The sequence below is a fragment of the Armigeres subalbatus genome, unplaced genomic scaffold (genome assembly GCF_024139115.2).
Source record: "Armigeres subalbatus isolate Guangzhou_Male unplaced genomic scaffold, GZ_Asu_2 Contig465, whole genome shotgun sequence".
Classification (NCBI taxonomy): domain Eukaryota; kingdom Metazoa; phylum Arthropoda; class Insecta; order Diptera; family Culicidae; genus Armigeres; species Armigeres subalbatus.
This window is the reverse complement of record NW_026943222.1, coordinates 29,797-46,836: the sequence shown is the minus strand read 5'-3', so window position 1 is coordinate 46,836 and position 17,040 is coordinate 29,797.

Genomic DNA, 17,040 nt, shown 5'->3' with positions numbered 1-17,040 from the left:
GATATCGAATCATTTTCCATCGATGTCCTATTGGAATTGCTGGGTAGCACCAGCCATTCTTATAACGGATCCTAAGGATCTGTCTCATTTGGAGAATTAAACTTAAAAGTGACGGTTCGAAAATTAAAAAATCACCCCGTTATAAGAATGGCTGGTGCTACCCAGCAATTCCAATAGGACATCGATAGAAAATATCTGTCAAAAGTAATCTTGCTCTGCGTGCAGGGTTATTCGATAATTATAGAAATGTCACTTTTAAGTTTAATTTCAGTTTAATTATCCAATTGAGACAGACCCTTAATGGCATATTTTTGACATTCCGTCTTTATGTTGTTCACAACAATACGAGACTGTAATTTGTTTAAACCGGCAGTCAGAATCGTGTTGTGCCGTTCATCACTATGTAAACATAAAGTAAGTATGAAATTATAACAAGCATTTTATTATACCCGCTGATTCACTACATCTTTTCCCACCTGTACTCTCTGGTTCCATAACGTAATTATGATTCTTTTCGTTATTTCAGATTATGCGAGAAACTTATACGTTCCCAAGAAAACGCTCTGGGAGGCAGATCAAAAAGCCTCGGAAAAAGTGGAGCATTTACGACGGTCCCAAACATATCCGTGTATCCGCCGTATAGAATAACAGAGACAAGGCTGGCGCTCCTCATAATGTGTATTGTTCAGTGTTTGGTGTTTGCAGAACTTACTTTCATTGGATGGACGACAAAACAGGGACACAAATCATCCAAAGCGCCGAAATCAAACTCATGACCAATTCGACAACCGGATTCGGAGAAGCAGTCCCCACCGATTGGTCATGACAAAACAATTTGTTTCCGTTCTACTGGCGTTGGAGTTTTTTCGACCCAGAAATATCTACTGATGAGAGAAAAGAAATGGCACACAATTTAAAATCTTGTAAGGGTGATGAAGTAAGAAAAATAAAATTGAAAGTATCTACGATCGATACGGATTTTGTTTCTCAAAATACGATGCATTTTTTTGAAATTTCTGGAATATCTGCAAATTTTCTCAAAGTAGAACCTAGTATATGGGATGAATTGGAAGAATTTGTGGAAAGTAGAAATAAAATTAATTCATTTTTGGTAGTGAATGACTGTGCTGAAAGAGGAGTTAAACTAGTTCAAGATTTTTGTGGAAAACTGACAAAAAATGAAGAACAGCTTCAATATCTTTTCAACGTTGTTCAACAGCATAGGCAAAAATTTTCCAGGTTGCACTCGCTCTGTTATAAAGGAAGGCCTAGCAGTTGAAATAAATAATTAATATAGGTATAAGTGTTGTTTGTTGATAACTTTGTAGTTTTATACAGTTAATAAATTATGCTATAAACATTAAAACTGTTGTTTGAAAAATATATCCAGTATTTTGCACTCCATAATGGCGGCAGAGTGAGTGCCTTTTGACATTCAAGAGGTAGAAAATATTTACATATTTCAATCAATGTAGGCCTAGATTAATTGAAAAACATTGGCACTCATCCGGTGTCTACAACAAACAAAATGTCAAATGTTTTCTATATAGTATACCCGTTTTCAAATATTTGATAGCTTTCGCGTATATTTTTGAATTAATTTTATATTATTTTCTAGGAATATGTGCCACAACATTCCTCTACCTTAGCGTGGTGACAATGGAGATGCTACAAACTAAGAAATGAGTGTATGTCAAACGATATCAAGCAATTCGTCCTGATATTTGTACATTTGAATCCACTCAACATATCTATACTTTCATAGCAAATGCAACCAGCTGAAAACGTTAAAATGTTATTCCGTGGTAGCAATACGCCAGTTAAAATTTAAAACATATATAAAACAAACTATTTCCTTCGGAATTATCTACCTTGATTATTCTGGCCAAAGCAGTCAAATGTTGATAACTAAGCAGTTTTAATGAATTCTCAAAATACTAAACCCGTTAAATCACGAGTGTTAAATTGATCATTACGAGCTTACAACCACTTACAACCATTTAAAACCATAACTGTTCAAGGTGACAAGAATAGTACAATTCGGTTAGACTGCCAGCAGTCTTATTACTCCGCATCGATTTGCGGACTCCGGAGGATTTATATAAGGGATTGATGAAACGGAATTGACTATCCGATTTATAAGAAAAAAGCTTCCGTGAAACAGAACCAATAGTGGTTTGTACCACTAGAAGCGATCAATAAGTCCAGTGCGATGCTTAGATTGAAAATGTGTGAACCAATATCGATTTATAAAAGTTATTTGCGTTTTTTTTCGTCTCCAGCTCTAACATCCTATGGCCAAGCTGTAAAATAAAAACAATTCTTTAACGAACGTCAATAAAATGATTTGATGGACTTGACGAGTAGAAACTATAGACACTATAGGTTCCATAGACGAGCGCAGGCACGGTTGGGTTATTTCGATTAAGTGTGTTTTTCCACTTTTTCACAGTGTACCACGCGAATTTGACATCACACGCTGCGTTGCTTGGATTGCAATAGTGACGTCATGCTCGTTTGGCTACACTAACTGACAGCTGGTTTGGCTACACTCGCCTTCGCCTCAGCTCGTCTATGGAACCTATAGTGTCTATAGTAGAAACAATATTTTTTTCATGATAGCTCCGTGTAAGGTTATGGCTTCCAAATTCCTAGGAAATAAAAAAAATGTTACAAAAAAATCATGGGAAGACTATTTATGTACACCAAAACATTAAATAACTTGAAGGAAATTTTTTGACATTGTTGTTTGTTTGAAGAGTTCCGATGCTTCTTACTGATTCAAGGCCTACATTGATTGAAATACGTAAATATGTTCTACCTCTTGAATGTCAAAAAGGCACTCATCGGAACTCACTCGGCCGCCATTACCGAGCGCAAAATACTGGATAACTTATATAATATCCCAGGTCTCTCTGTCTTTCTGTCCTTCTGTTCCTCTGTCTGTAACGATTATATCATATCATTCTAAAATTGATGCAACGAGCATCACGATGTCCGAAAACAACTCGTTACAAATATTTCATGAATTTTGTCTCCCCTTAAAAACTCCAGCTCGTTGGCTTCAGTGGTAAGTCACCCCCTCCCTCTCTAGCTACACTACTGTACAGAGCACGGAAAGTATTTACCAATCGGATAAAAATTCGCGAGATTACGTGATAATCATGCATTTAATTTCGCACGGCACCGAATACTCCTGCATCGCCGCCGCAATGGTCGGTGGTACGTTGCTCTCATTTTAAACACCCCTCGACTTTGGATGCTTATAACTTGGCCAATTTCAAAGGGATTTACATCCGGTCTTCACCAGTCGCTTCCTTATATAAAAAAGGTTCTACATTTTGTCCACAACAGGAATCCGTCGTCTACAGCGCCACCTAGAAGCAAAAAACTGAAACGGTTGCGTTTCCCCATACATTTGGATCACTTTTCCCATACAAACTTTGAGCCATTTGCGCACGCCAACCACTGGACCGAATGAGCTGAAATTTTCAGGGGAGCTTCTAGGACCCCCAAACTGTCATTTAATGGTGCAAGGTTTGAAATTCCAGACTTTTCACTTTTTCCATATAAGCTTGGGCCACTCTATTGGACATACATTGTTCTCCATTCTCACAGTTATGCAAAACAAATTTGTAATAAAAACATTGTGGCTGAAACAAAATACATATAATGAATAACTGAAACTTTTCTTCTTAACTCTGTGCTGTTAAAAAACGCGTTTTCGTTATTTGGTGGATGTTATTTAGTTTATTATGCTATGTATATATTCTAATCAAAATCAACTAAAACAGGGTAAACCATGAGTTTTTTTCTCTTTAGGTTTCTAGAAGCTCTGGTTTCCATGGTATTCGAAGAAGTTATTTTTACACCTTGAGAGAGTCATAAAAATCAGTCAGTTCTGTGCCAGCTAGTGAAACACACGGTACACGAACTTTTCATCAAACCTTGATGGTCGCTTTATAGAGTTTCGATTGCGAAGTGTACGGTCAGTTGAAATAGAGCCACCATCCTTCGAAGTCTCCTCGTTGTCATCAACATTTGAAATTCCGTCATCATCCGCTGGGTTATCGAGATCATCGTTAGCAGATCGCCGAACTATACCGAAGTCTGGAGCTATTTTCACTTCCCGTACATTTCGGGCATATTGCACTCCTGTATTACTCATAATTACCACCTTTGCTCCCTCTTTAGCTATCACTCTGTAGCGCTCGGATGAAAACGTTGGGTCCGTCTTCGATCGCTTCTGATTAGCTAGCAAAACCACATCACCGATTTCTATGACGGACTCTTTTGAACCTCTCATTTTATCTGCATACAGCTTACTCGAATGTTTGGAATCTGCACCCTATCCGCCACTTCCTCTCGGTCCAGTTCTGCGTTCAGGGAGTTACTCCACAGACTGGGGAATGCGCCGCGATGCTTCTAGCCTACCATCAGCTCAAATGGTGTAACCGCAAGTCGTGAATGAGGAACCAATGTATTGTGACGGTAAACATATTCCTGCAGAGCATTGCGCCAATTTCGACCGTTCAATTTGGAAGCCGATAATGCTTTCAAGATCCCCTGATTCTGCCTCTCGACGGAACCGTTGGATCTTGGACTTAATGGTATGGACAGCTCGATGCGGTCTGCCAGGTTGAAATATCCTAGACGCCTAATCCTCTTCAGGGCTTCTTCCCTAAGGTTAGAGAACTCTCGATCTTCGCTGTCAGTCCAGTAAAATGTTTCCGAAGATGCCAATGCTCGCAACCGTTCAGATTTAGAAGCTTTGTGTATTATAAACTTGTCCACGAATGGCATCAAGCCAAGAAAGCTCTTCACTTCTGAACAGCTGGTCGGAGTGCGGAATTGCTTGATAGCCGAAACTTTCTCTTCCTCAATCATCCAACCTTCAGGCGTCAACGTAAATTCCAGAAATCCTACAATCTGGCTGCCGAAAACACACTTGCGTTCGTTGAGCTTAACATTGTGGTTGGCCAAGCATGCCAAAACTGCCTCCAAGTTCTGATCATGCTCTTGTTTTGTTGACCCGAACACTAATACGTCGTCCTGATAATTCTTACACCCTTTACATCCTCCGAGAATTTTTCGTTGTAAAGTTTCCTGAAACAAATCAGGAGCATTACAGAGCCCGAATGGTAGCCGCACGAATCGATACATCCCGAACTCAGTAAAGAAGTTCGTTAAGTGTCTGGAATCTTCATGCAGCTCTATGTGGAAGAACACATTGGAAATGTCAATTGTAGAGAACCAGGTAGCTCCATCTAGTTCAGCGAGAATTTTTGCAAGCTAAAGTTGAGAAAATAACTGCTCCTTGAAAAGTTAGATTTTGGACATCAGCTGAATTCCTGGAACAGTAGAAGGCGAGAATACGACATGGCACAGTCGGCAGGTAAGCATCAGCAGTCTTGAAGACTTAAAAAAGGCAAAAAATAAAATATGAAAATGTAAAGCGGGAAGGTCGCCATTTTCTATAACCTTGAAAGTCGTAGAGTCAGCGGGTCTCTACAGAAAAGGGGCGAGCAGGTCTCCAATCCTATTTTTAACCATGAAATTTGTAGAGCGAGCAGGTATCTACGGGAAAGGAGCGAGCAGGTCTCCAATCCCAGTTTATTATTATTATGAAACATGGAATTGGTAGAGCGAGCAGGTCTCTACAGGAAAGGAGCGAGCTGGTCTCCAATCCGTAATGTTCTCATTGAACCATGAAATTCGTAGAGCGTGCAGGTCTCTACAGGAAAGGAACGAGCCGGTCTCCAAATCCATTTTTTTAAGTCATAAATTCGTAGAGCGAGCAGGTCTCTACGGGAGAGGAGCGAGACGATCTCAAATCCCAACTTTTCTTTCATGAATGATGGAGTTTCTAAAGCGTGTAGGCCGCTACAGAAAATAAGAGGAAGCAATCCCATTCTCCTGGCTTTGTTTTGAATTCGTAGAGCAGGCAGGCTACGTAGAGTGCAAATGTAAAAATTTCTCCAATTTTCGACCTCTGTTTATAGGAAAGTATGTACGTGCTCCGAGCACGGAGGAAGAAGAAATTTCATCGGCAAAGTTGTTGAATCAGCTGGCAGAAGAGCGCTCAATGAGAGCGTCTCTGGCAAGTGAACTGGAACAGTCTCGCAAGGAAATCGAAGAATTACGAGCTAGTCGTTCAGGGAGAGATACATCAAGTTGTCCAGATAACCACACAAACCACAGTTTTGAGGAATCTCGATTTTTGTGCTCCATGAACCAGTTATCAGTGGCATCGGAGTGCAGAGCAACTGACGGCGAACAAATACATCGGCAAACTTTCGAGCAGCGGTCAGCGGAAAGATTTGCTGGTCGATTCACTGAAACTGGCGGGCATTGAAGACGAAACTACGATGTATACGGTTTTCAAGGTCAAGGCCGGACCTCGCTTGTTGGAAATTTTTAGGAATACAAGTTCTGATGTTGGCGCACCAAATCCGGATTCTGAACCATTCTCTAATGTATTGCATCGCCTGAAGTCGTACTTTGGCTCTGGGTCGGATATAATGCTTTTGAGGCGACGACTGGCGCTGATGGTGCAGAAACATGATGAATCTGACTTGAACTTCATCGCAAGAGTTGGATCAACAGCACGCTTATGTCAATTCGAAGAAGATAAGGAGTTCGAAGTAAACATAAAGTAAGTATGAAATTATAACAAGCATTTTAATATACCCGCTGATTCACTACAGATTGGTTGACGTAATTGTAATACAGAGCGTAGTTGGCATGGTAAGCCAATTGATCTGAACTCCGGAACAATTCGGAGGACTAAAAACACCTGGTTTGGGCATTATTGAATTGCAAGTTATAGGGGAAGGTGGTTAGACTTGATCTTTCCCTGTTTTACCGAGAACCAAATTAGATTTTTTTAGCGTATTTTTCGTGTAGATCCTCTAGATAAACGATGGTTATGTAGTGACAAATTATTTGGATTGACAACCTTACAAAACAACCAGGACGGTTTGTGTGTTTGGACCCTTATAAAAATCATTTTGAAGGCCACACAATACAAGTTAACGAGAAGATTGACAGCACATCGAAAGCACCAACGGCGTTACCAAGTCCGGCAACCGGATGCACATACAGCATTGCGACAATGAACACACCTTCGACATCGACGACCTCAAAACCAACGGCAGCTCCACGTAGCAACAATTAAGCATTATGGTAACATACGTGTGGATGACCGAAGTGCACCGCAACCATCAGCACTTTGGAAGAAATACAGTATCATCAATAAACTTTGTAATTAATCGGTAGCCAATAAACGAGTCATTCTGTTCTAGATCGTTAAGTTGACCAGGTGTCTTTTTTTTTAAACCCGTGTTTGAAGACCCGGTCCATTATTTACATACTGCCCTTGATCATCAGCTTGCACATCCTTGCGTCATTGGCTGTCACCCAATCAATCATTGATGTATTTTTCTCAGCACTATGTTTCTATAAATGTTTCTTGTCTGTTACTCATACTTTTTGAACATACAAAGCATCATATCTGCTCCCTAACGTGCATTAACATTTGAAACTTATAATGAATAGATAAGCGATACAAAATAAAAGTGAAATAGTATAGTGTTTGGGTTGAAAGTTGAAAATTTGTTTGGTTATTGATCAATGTAAATTTCAAATATTCAAGCTAATTGGTCGATTTCCTTTGGTCAACTATGGCATATATGGGCCACGAAATAAAAAATAAAAAAAGAACATATTCGCTCTCCATAAATCTGAATTAATAAACCATAATTATCCAAACTCCGTTAGGGAGGGTACTTACTTTAAAAGAGCCATAATGAAAACGCGTCGCCTCCGTTGAAACAATTTGGCCTGTCTACTTACAATGATTTAGATTAGTCATTCTGCGCAATCAGCCCCGCCACAAAACGGAAACCCCAATTGTGAAAAAACTAAAGGCAACTCTTTGAACCGAGCAGCCACAGCCCCGTATGCGAAAGTGTAGAACAAACATTCCAAGTGCTAAACACGCAAATTCTACGCATATGAACTTTATGTCTCCATCCGGCGAACCCTCCTCGCGTGCCCTTCATTAGGTCGGCCATACAGTCGACAAAACCACGACAACGACAACGATGGAGGGTTTCCAGCTTGAGGACAATGTCACGAAGGAAGAAACTTCCCCACCACCCCACCCCTCCCGTCGAATGTCTACTATTTAAGATAATTACTTTAAAAAATTATCTCCAGCGCAAATAACTCGCAAAACGGCGGCGACTGACTGTCAGCCTAATTCTAAGAGCATGGGTAGAAAGGATATGGCAGCACGCGCTCTCGCTTCTCGTATCAATTGCGTTTCTTTGACGTTGGATGGCCCGATAAAAACAGCTAGCGAACGTAACAGCAGAAAGGGGTCCGTCGCAGCGTCGGAAGAAAAACATGTAATCAAATAAAATTTTTGCGTGGAGGAAATAAAATGATAATCATTTTATATGGTGGCAGATGTGAGGAATATATTTATAATGTTCGCGTATAGACACTAACATGTGATTATGTGGAGTGTAGCGTGAAAAACGTCCGGAACTTGAAGAAGTTGACTTGCCGCGCAGTGTCGTCCAAGGACCGTTCCGTTTTCCGCGATTCCGACTCAATGGGCCCTTAGACTCAGGCAGCGGGGGAAGCAGCCAGCCAGACCGAATGTGGCAAATGATTCCAGAAAATTAGCCACGGTGTGGTTATGTGTGTATTTTACGGGCTCGTTTGGGTGAGGCACCCTCGTTTCAGTCAATAGCCGTCGTAGTGCAACGAGTCATTGAGCTGCTGTCAGCGATTCTTCTCGTCACGAGCATATCGAAAGGAGTAACGGATATATATGGGATGGATGCGCTGTGTCTGTGGATTAGTTCCGCCCAGCAGGGCAGCAGGAAGGGTTGGCCGTGCTAATATTTGTTTTCGAGATTCAACGCCGTGTTTGCTTTATTTGGCCTCGTTGGAAAGTGGACTTTGATTGGAACAGGCTTCGGGAAAGTTGACTCGCTGGTGTCCACGCGGAAGTACAAATCAGCCCAATCTCAGGTTCGTCCACCCAGACAGCGGCTGGTAGATTTTCTAACAATTCTGTATATGAACCTACCAGAACCTGTATAAGATCTGGCCATACGCGAATTTGATAGAATCTTATATAAAATAACACACAAACAAATGGTTAGAGAAGCTTGCAAAATTGTATGGTCTCATACAATATTTGTATAAAAATCCAGCATTTTCGCATATGAATTTCGATCGAATTTTGCAACCTGTCATATTTTTAATTAATGTCTGTTTAAAGTATCAGCAAGTTCAACTGAACGTTGCGTTAATTTTCATGCTCCAATCCTAGCCTGTCATCGATGGCTTTTCAAGAAATATAAACAAACACAATTACTATGCCGTCCTCCTTGATTCACTTTGCCCTTAATGATTATCACTTTTATCAACAGTACCGACAACCGCAAAACATCACGGCATATATCTAGTTTTGTTTCTGTTTTTACTTTCAATTTGCTCTTCAGATTGTCCCGCCAACAAACCGAAAGCTAAATAAAATTATGTACAAAATGCAAACACACCGTTTTGCCCCGTCCTAATCACCAGTTTGTCTCGTTTGGCCAGTCGAATCCCTACCGGAGCGGGTCCTCCGTCCAAGTCATAACACGTCCTCCGGCAAGGCGACTGAACGGAGACGACGACGGGACCATCCATCGCCGCTTGATGAGGCCACGTTATTTGTCGTAAAACAGTTTTATGTACAATCACTCACTCACTTTTCACTTCCTATTGCCGCCGCCGAGGAGGGTGCGCACCGCAGAAGGATCACACGGCCGTCGCTGCTGCTGCTGCTGCAACAAAATAGGATGCTGGATAGAGAGTGAAGAAAGCAAATCGCACAGCAAGGATACGAACCTTCCAATGGGAACTGCTCGAAGCGGCGTGAGGTCGCAGAAGGGTGGTGCTACCTTTGCGCACTTTAGCACGATTTTAAAACCACCCCGTAATCCAATTTTGCATTAATCAGGAGTATTTCTAATAAGAAAAATAAACTCAAATAGTAAAAAAGGACCCGCGCCCTTACGGCTATGACGCTTGATTTCGAATCGGACTCATTTGTAGGGATGGTCACTATTTTGCGAGCTGATTTATTGTAAGAATATAACATTTGCACCTTTTTAGAATGGCTTTGTTTTATTCAACTGAATATGGAGAAGATCTTGGCTTTGCTTGAGATCATCATTTTTATATGGGGATTTATCGAATTACTTTTAGAAGACTTGCTGAAGAAAATGCTCAAGATATTTTCACCAATTTTTATTTTCCAAATCAAAGGGTTGAATTGAGAGTAGTACTAGCAATTCTCCTTTTTCCATGACTTGGCATTCCAACTGTGATTTTGCTTGTCTTCCAATTTAGTATTAATGTTGAAGTTCTCACGGTTCTATGCCTACAATTGCATGATTTCTTACGTACTTAAGGGTCCTGACTTAAAAGATTTCCATCCTGGGAGATGTCCAGCTGTTTTACCTGTTCCCAAGTTAGATTTTGGTCGATTTCTTTTATTTCGTTATTGATGCTGACTCGCCATGCGCCTCTGGGTCTGCCAATGATGCGATGTCCCTATTATTCGATTCCACTGTATTTATTTCGAAGCAGATTTGGATACGAGATTGGTAAGTGGGTCAACGGGACCAGTTTCCACCTATTTTGTCATCGCCTCATGCAACTTCCCCCTTCATCGGTCGGGGAAATGGCAAGTTCCTCCAGAAATTCCTCTGGAAGTTTCTCCAGGAATTCCCCCGAAAGTTCCTTCAGGAATTCCTCCACAGGTTCTTCCAGGGATTCCTCCGGAGGTCCCTCCACGAGTTCCTCCAGGAACTCCTCCGGACGTTCCTACAGGAATACCTCCGGAACTTTATCCAGGAATTCCGCTGGAAGCTGCTCTGAAAGTTCCTTCTTATTATTATTATCATCAGACTAAGGTCGGAGTGGCCTGTGTTGCACATAAAAGACTTCTCCATTCAGCTCGGTCCATGGCTGCACTTCGCCAACCACGCAGTCTGCGGAGGGCCCGCAAGTCGTCCTCCACCTGATCGATCCACCTTGCACGCTGTGCACCTCGCCTTCTTGTTCCCGTCGAATCGTTGTCGAGAACCATTTTCACCTGATTACTGTCTGACATTCTGGCTACGTGCCCGGCCCACCGCAGTCTTCCGATTTTCGCGGTGTGAACGATGGATGGTTCTCCCAACAGCTGATGCAATTCGTGGTTCATTCGCCTCCTCCACGTACCGTCCGCCATCTGCACCCCACCATAGATGGTACGCAACACTTTCCTTTCAAAAACTCCCAGTGCGCGTTGGTCCTCCACGAGCATCGTCCAGGTCTCGTGTCCGTAGAGAACTACCGGTCTTATGAGCGTTTTGTAGATAGTCAGTTTGGTACGGCGGCGAACTCTATTCGATCGGAGCGTCTTGTGGAGTCCAAAGTACGTACGATTTCCAGCCACTATGCGTCTCCGAATTTCTCTGCTGGTATCGTTATCGGCGGTCACCAGTGAGCCCAAGTACACGAATTCTTCAACCACCTCGATTTCGTCACCACCGATAGAAACTCATGGTGGGTGGCTCACATTGATCTCTCTTGAGCCTCTTCCTATCATGTACTTCGTCTTCGACGTGTTGATGACTAGTCCAATCCGTTTAGCTTCGCTTTTCAGTCTGATGTAGGCTTCCTCCATCCTCTCAGAGTTACGTGCCATGATATCAATGTCGTCGGCGAAACCAAATAACTGGACGGACTTCGTGAAAATCGTACCACTCGTGTCAATCCCTGCCCTTCGTATTACTCCCTCCAAAGCGATGTTGAATAGCAGACACGAGAGACCATCACCTTGCCGTAACCCTCTACGGGTTTCGAAGGGACTCGAGAATGCCCCTGAATCTCGAACTACGCCCATCACCCGATCCATCGTCGCCTTGATCAACCGTATCAGTTTATCCGGAAATCCGTGTTCGTGCATTAGCTGCCATAGCTGGTCCCGATCGATTGTATCATATGCGGCTTTGAAGTCGATAAATAGATGATGTGTGGGCACGTTGTATTCGCGGCATTTCTGCAATACCTGACGAATGGCGAACACCTGGTCTGTGGTAGAGCGTTCACCCATAAATCCCGCCTGGTACTGCCCCACGAACTCTCTTGCAATTGGTGTTAGTCGACGGCATAAATTTTGGGAGAGTACCTTGTAGGCGGCGTTCAGCAATGTGATTGCGCGGTAGTTGCTACAATCCAGCTTATCGCCCTTTTTGTAGATGGAAGCCGGAAGTCGCATGTCCTGCGCGCGTGCTCCTAGGTTCATTACCATACCGCCACCGTTGTCTGCCATATCGCCATTCAGGTGCTCTTCGTACTGCTGCCGCCACCTTTGGATCACCTCACGCTCGTTCGTAAGAAGGTTCCCGTTTATGCCCTTACACATATCGGGCTGTGGCACGTGGCCCTTACGTGAACGGTTCAACTTCTCATAGAACTTTAGTGCGTTATTAGCGTGGTACAGTTCCTCCGTCTCTTCACGGTCTCGATCTTCCTGCTGGCGCTTTTTCCTCCGGAAAATCGAGTTTTGTCTGTTCCGCGCCCGTTTGTATCGTGCCTCGTTCGCCCTCGTGCGGTGTTGCAGCGATCTCGCCCATGCTGCATTCTTCTCCTCAAATAACTGCTCACATTCGCCGTCATACCAGTCGTTTCTCTGATCCGGAGCCACCGTGCCTAGTGCAGCGGTTGCGGTGCTTCCAATGGCGGATCGAATATCTCTCCAGCCATTTTCAAGAGATGCTGCGCCTAGCTGCTCTTCCGTTGGGAGTGCCACTTCCAGCTGCTGCGCGTAGTCTTGAGCTAGTCTACCGTCTTGTAGCCGCCCAATGTTAAGCCGCGGCGGACGACTCCGACGCGTGTTGATCACCGTCGAGAGTTTTGAGCGCAGACATACTGCGACGAGGTAGTGGTCGGATTCAATATTCGCACTGCGGTAAGTGCGTACGTTCGTGATGTCGGAGAAGAATTTACCGTCGATTAGAACGTGGTCGATTTGGTTTTCCGTTACTTGATTAGGTGATTTCCATGTGGCTTTGTGGATATTCTTGCGGGGGAAGAAAGTGCTTCGGACTACCATTCCGCGGGAGGCTGCAAAGTTTATGCATCGTTGGCCGTTGTCGTTCGATACGGTATGCAGACTATCCGGTCCGATGACCGGTCTATACATTTCCTCCCTTCCTACCTGAGCGTTCCTGTCACCGATGACGATTTTGACGTCCCGCAGTGGGCATCCATCGTATGTCTGCTCCAGCTGCGCATAGAACGCTTCTTTCTCGTCGTCGGATCTCCCTTCGTGTGGGCAGTGCACGTTGATGATGCTATAGTTGAAGAAACGGCCTTTAATCCTCAGCTTGCACATCCTTACGTTGATTGGCTGCCACCCAATCACGCGTTGGCGCATCTTTCCCAGCACTATGAAGCCGGTTCCCAGCTCGTTGGTGGTGCCACAGCTTTGGTAGAAGGTAGCCGCTCGATGCCCCCTTTTCACACTTTCTGTCCTGTCCAGCAGATTTCCTGCAGCGCTACGACATCGAAGTTGCGGGGATGTAATTCATCGTAGATTATCCTGTCGCAACCTGCGAAGCCTAGCGACTTGCAGTTCCATGTTCCAAGCTTCCAATCGTGATCATTTATTCGTCGCCTAGGTCGTTGCCGATTGTATCGAGTCGCATTATCTTCTATGTCGTTCGTAATAGTTGTTTTTAAAGGCGGCTTATTGGGCCTGCGCAAACCGAAAGTTGGGTTCGCTGGGTTGGGAAAGCATGAAACACAACGCCACCAAGTCCACTCAGTTTGAGGCAACACATGATTTCAGTCTCCTTTAAATTTCTAAAAAATCACTGAACAACTAATTTTATTACTATTACTTTTTGAGCAGTGGGCCCAAAAGCCCACGTTTTGGTTTGATGGCATTCGACGAATGCAATGAATACGGGGGAGCACTGTGTTTCATCAACTAACTGACGAACGCCATGACAACCGAACTAGCAACCGTTTCATTGTTTGACGAACATTGTGGATACTAGAAATATCGCGAAATACTATTGCGAGACAATGAGTAATATTTTCGCAAAGTTTAGAGTTACTTGCCCCTTGCATTTTGACAATTATTGAGCTTTAGTGGTGAGATGTACCGTCTTTTCATTTATATAAACACGGCGAATCTTTAGACGAATCGATTAGTGAGAAAACCGTACAAATCGGTCAACCTGTTCATGGGTTATATTGCCTCAAAGGAAAGAGATTAGGCCCTAACATAATTTGTATATAAATGTGTCTTATGTCGGTTAGTACTCACAAAGTTAATCATTATGAACTGTATAAAAGATATCATGAAACATTGATGTTTTGTTTTGTAGTGCAAAGGTTATGATAACTAAGAGAGTTGTCCAAGCTCTTTGCGAAAAATAGGTTATGGAAAAGCTGCTTGCATAAAATTGGCCAAAACAAATTCAATACTTCAATACTTTTCAATACTTCAATACTTTGGTATGAGAACATTAATGCTTTCAAGAAATATTTCCTTATGTGAATGAATTTTTAGAATATTCAGAAAATTGTCGCCCGCACACTTTTACTCCAACATGTTCAGTTGTTTTAAACACGCCGTCAAAACAGGACGGATGCGCGCCGCATTGTTTTTTTTTTTTCAAGCGAACAAAGATTTTGGGAATAGTGGACAATTTTGAACGTGAAAATGTTTCGAAAACTGTTAAAGGATTTTAAGTAGACCGAGCTCTATTGTATTCAAAGGTGATTGGAAGGCCAAAGACAAGAAGCAACTCATCAATAGGATCAGAAGCATCATCCGGAAATGGCTGCCGTTCAACGGTCATGTGATACCTGCAAGATTAAACTACGCCCACGGCTGACCACGGATCATATTCTCTTATTCATTAATCGAAGTTTAAAGACTAAAGCCAACTCTTTATATAACGTATATCAGATTGAAATATTCAATAGTATAAAATAGTATAATACTCCTTTGTAGTTTTCTTTCCGATCCATTCTTTTCATTCCCGCTATTTAGTTGCCACCCGTTATAAACCTTGGTATCGCCTCAGAAAAAAACTAAAAGTGGCTTGAAGCAAGTTTTTTTTTTTGGAAAAAGAGCGTTTTCACCTTTTCTAAACATTGATATTGAATTTTTAATTACTTCAACTCGTAAATACTTAAAACATTGGTATTCATGTATCTTTTCTATATCAATTACCTTCCTGATAGCTAGTTGGATACAGCGTCGATACACCTATGCCTGGCGTATTGTGGAGCTTCATAATCGTCGGTCTTGGGCGATGTTCCTCCGGTTTTCCCGAATGTTTAGGGTCCCCAGGACCGATTCCACCGCGTGCAGCCAGCGTGTCCGTGGCCTTCCACGAAGTCGCCGGCTCTTATCTGGTTTTTCTGTTGAATATTGTTCTCGCTATTCTTTCTTCCTACATTCACACTAAGTGTTCAGCCCACTGAAGTCTGCCGTATTTTATACGATTCACAATATTTTCTTCCTTGTATACCTGATACCGCATGCGTCTGCGCCACACACCATTTTCTAGTTTCACTCCGAGTATTGTACGCAGCACTTGTCGCTCGAAAACCCAGAAAGCTCTCCGGTCCGCCTCTTTTAATGTCCATGCTTCATGTCCATAAAGGGCCACTAGTAGAATCAGAGTTTTGTATAGAGCAAATTTCGTTTCCGTCTGCATGTTGCGGGACCTAAGCTGGCTACGTAATCTGTAAAAGGCCCTATTCGCAGCAGCAATACGTCTTTTCACTTCACGGGAAACGTCATTGTCACATGTCACAAGCGTTCCAAGGTAAACAAATTCTTCAATAACTTCAAACACATCCCCATCAAGCACTACCTCTGCACCAACACCACTAGGTCTTCCCCTATCTCTACCTGCCACCATGTACTTTGTCTTGGTAGAGTTAATGGTTAAGCCTATCCTCGCCGTCTTCCTATTCAGTGGGACAGAAGCCTCCACTACTGCTATGTGATCGATTCCAATAAGGTCGATGTCGTCCGCAAAGCCCAGGAGGATATGCGACCGTGTGATGATAGCCCAAGCAGCACAAGTCTAATGAAACTGGTTACAGCAATCTAATTGTGACTAAATCGGGTCACACATAAGCTACTATGATCTATGTACAACATGTGTGCTGCTCGTGTAGTACCGTTCCTCTGCACGCTCCTTCGAGTGCAATGTTAAACAATAAATTAGAAAGTGCATCACCCTGCTTCAATCCGTCTAAGGTCACAAACGAGGTTGACACTTCGTCTACAATCCGAGAAATTGATTTCGAGTCATCCAGCGTTGCACGTATCAGTCTAATCAGTTTCGCCGGAAAACCATGTTCGAACATTATGTGCCACAGCTCATTTCTCTACACTGAATCGTACGCTGCTTTGAAATCAATGAACAGATGGTGAGAGATGCAAGTTGTACTCCCGGAATTTATCAAGGATCATTCGCAGGCTAAACATCTAATCCGTCGTTGATCGGCCCTCACGAAAACCTGCCTGGTATTCGCCGACGAAGGACTGCTCAAGCGGTCTCAGTCTGTTAAATAGGATATCAGAAGGGTGACTCTAGTCTGTGCCTTTTCTTATAGATTGGGCATATGAGGCCATCCAACCAGCCAACCAACCATCTATATCAATTATGGAATAACAAAAACAAAGTAAAAAAATATTGGTGAAATTCTTCTTTTTGAAGAAGATCTGTAGCCAGCGCCGTAGCGTGTGGTTGACTAGGTTGGCCCCCACCAAGGGCGCCAGGCCTTAGGTGGGACTTGAAAACCAGAACAATGAGAAATGATGGCAGGACAAAAGGTCGAAGATCAAGGGGTCGAAGGACAAAATGTCGAAGGTCAAAAGGTCGAAAGGACAATAAAGAGAAAAGTCAAAAGGTCGTAGGGACAAAACGTAGAAACAAAAAATCTTAA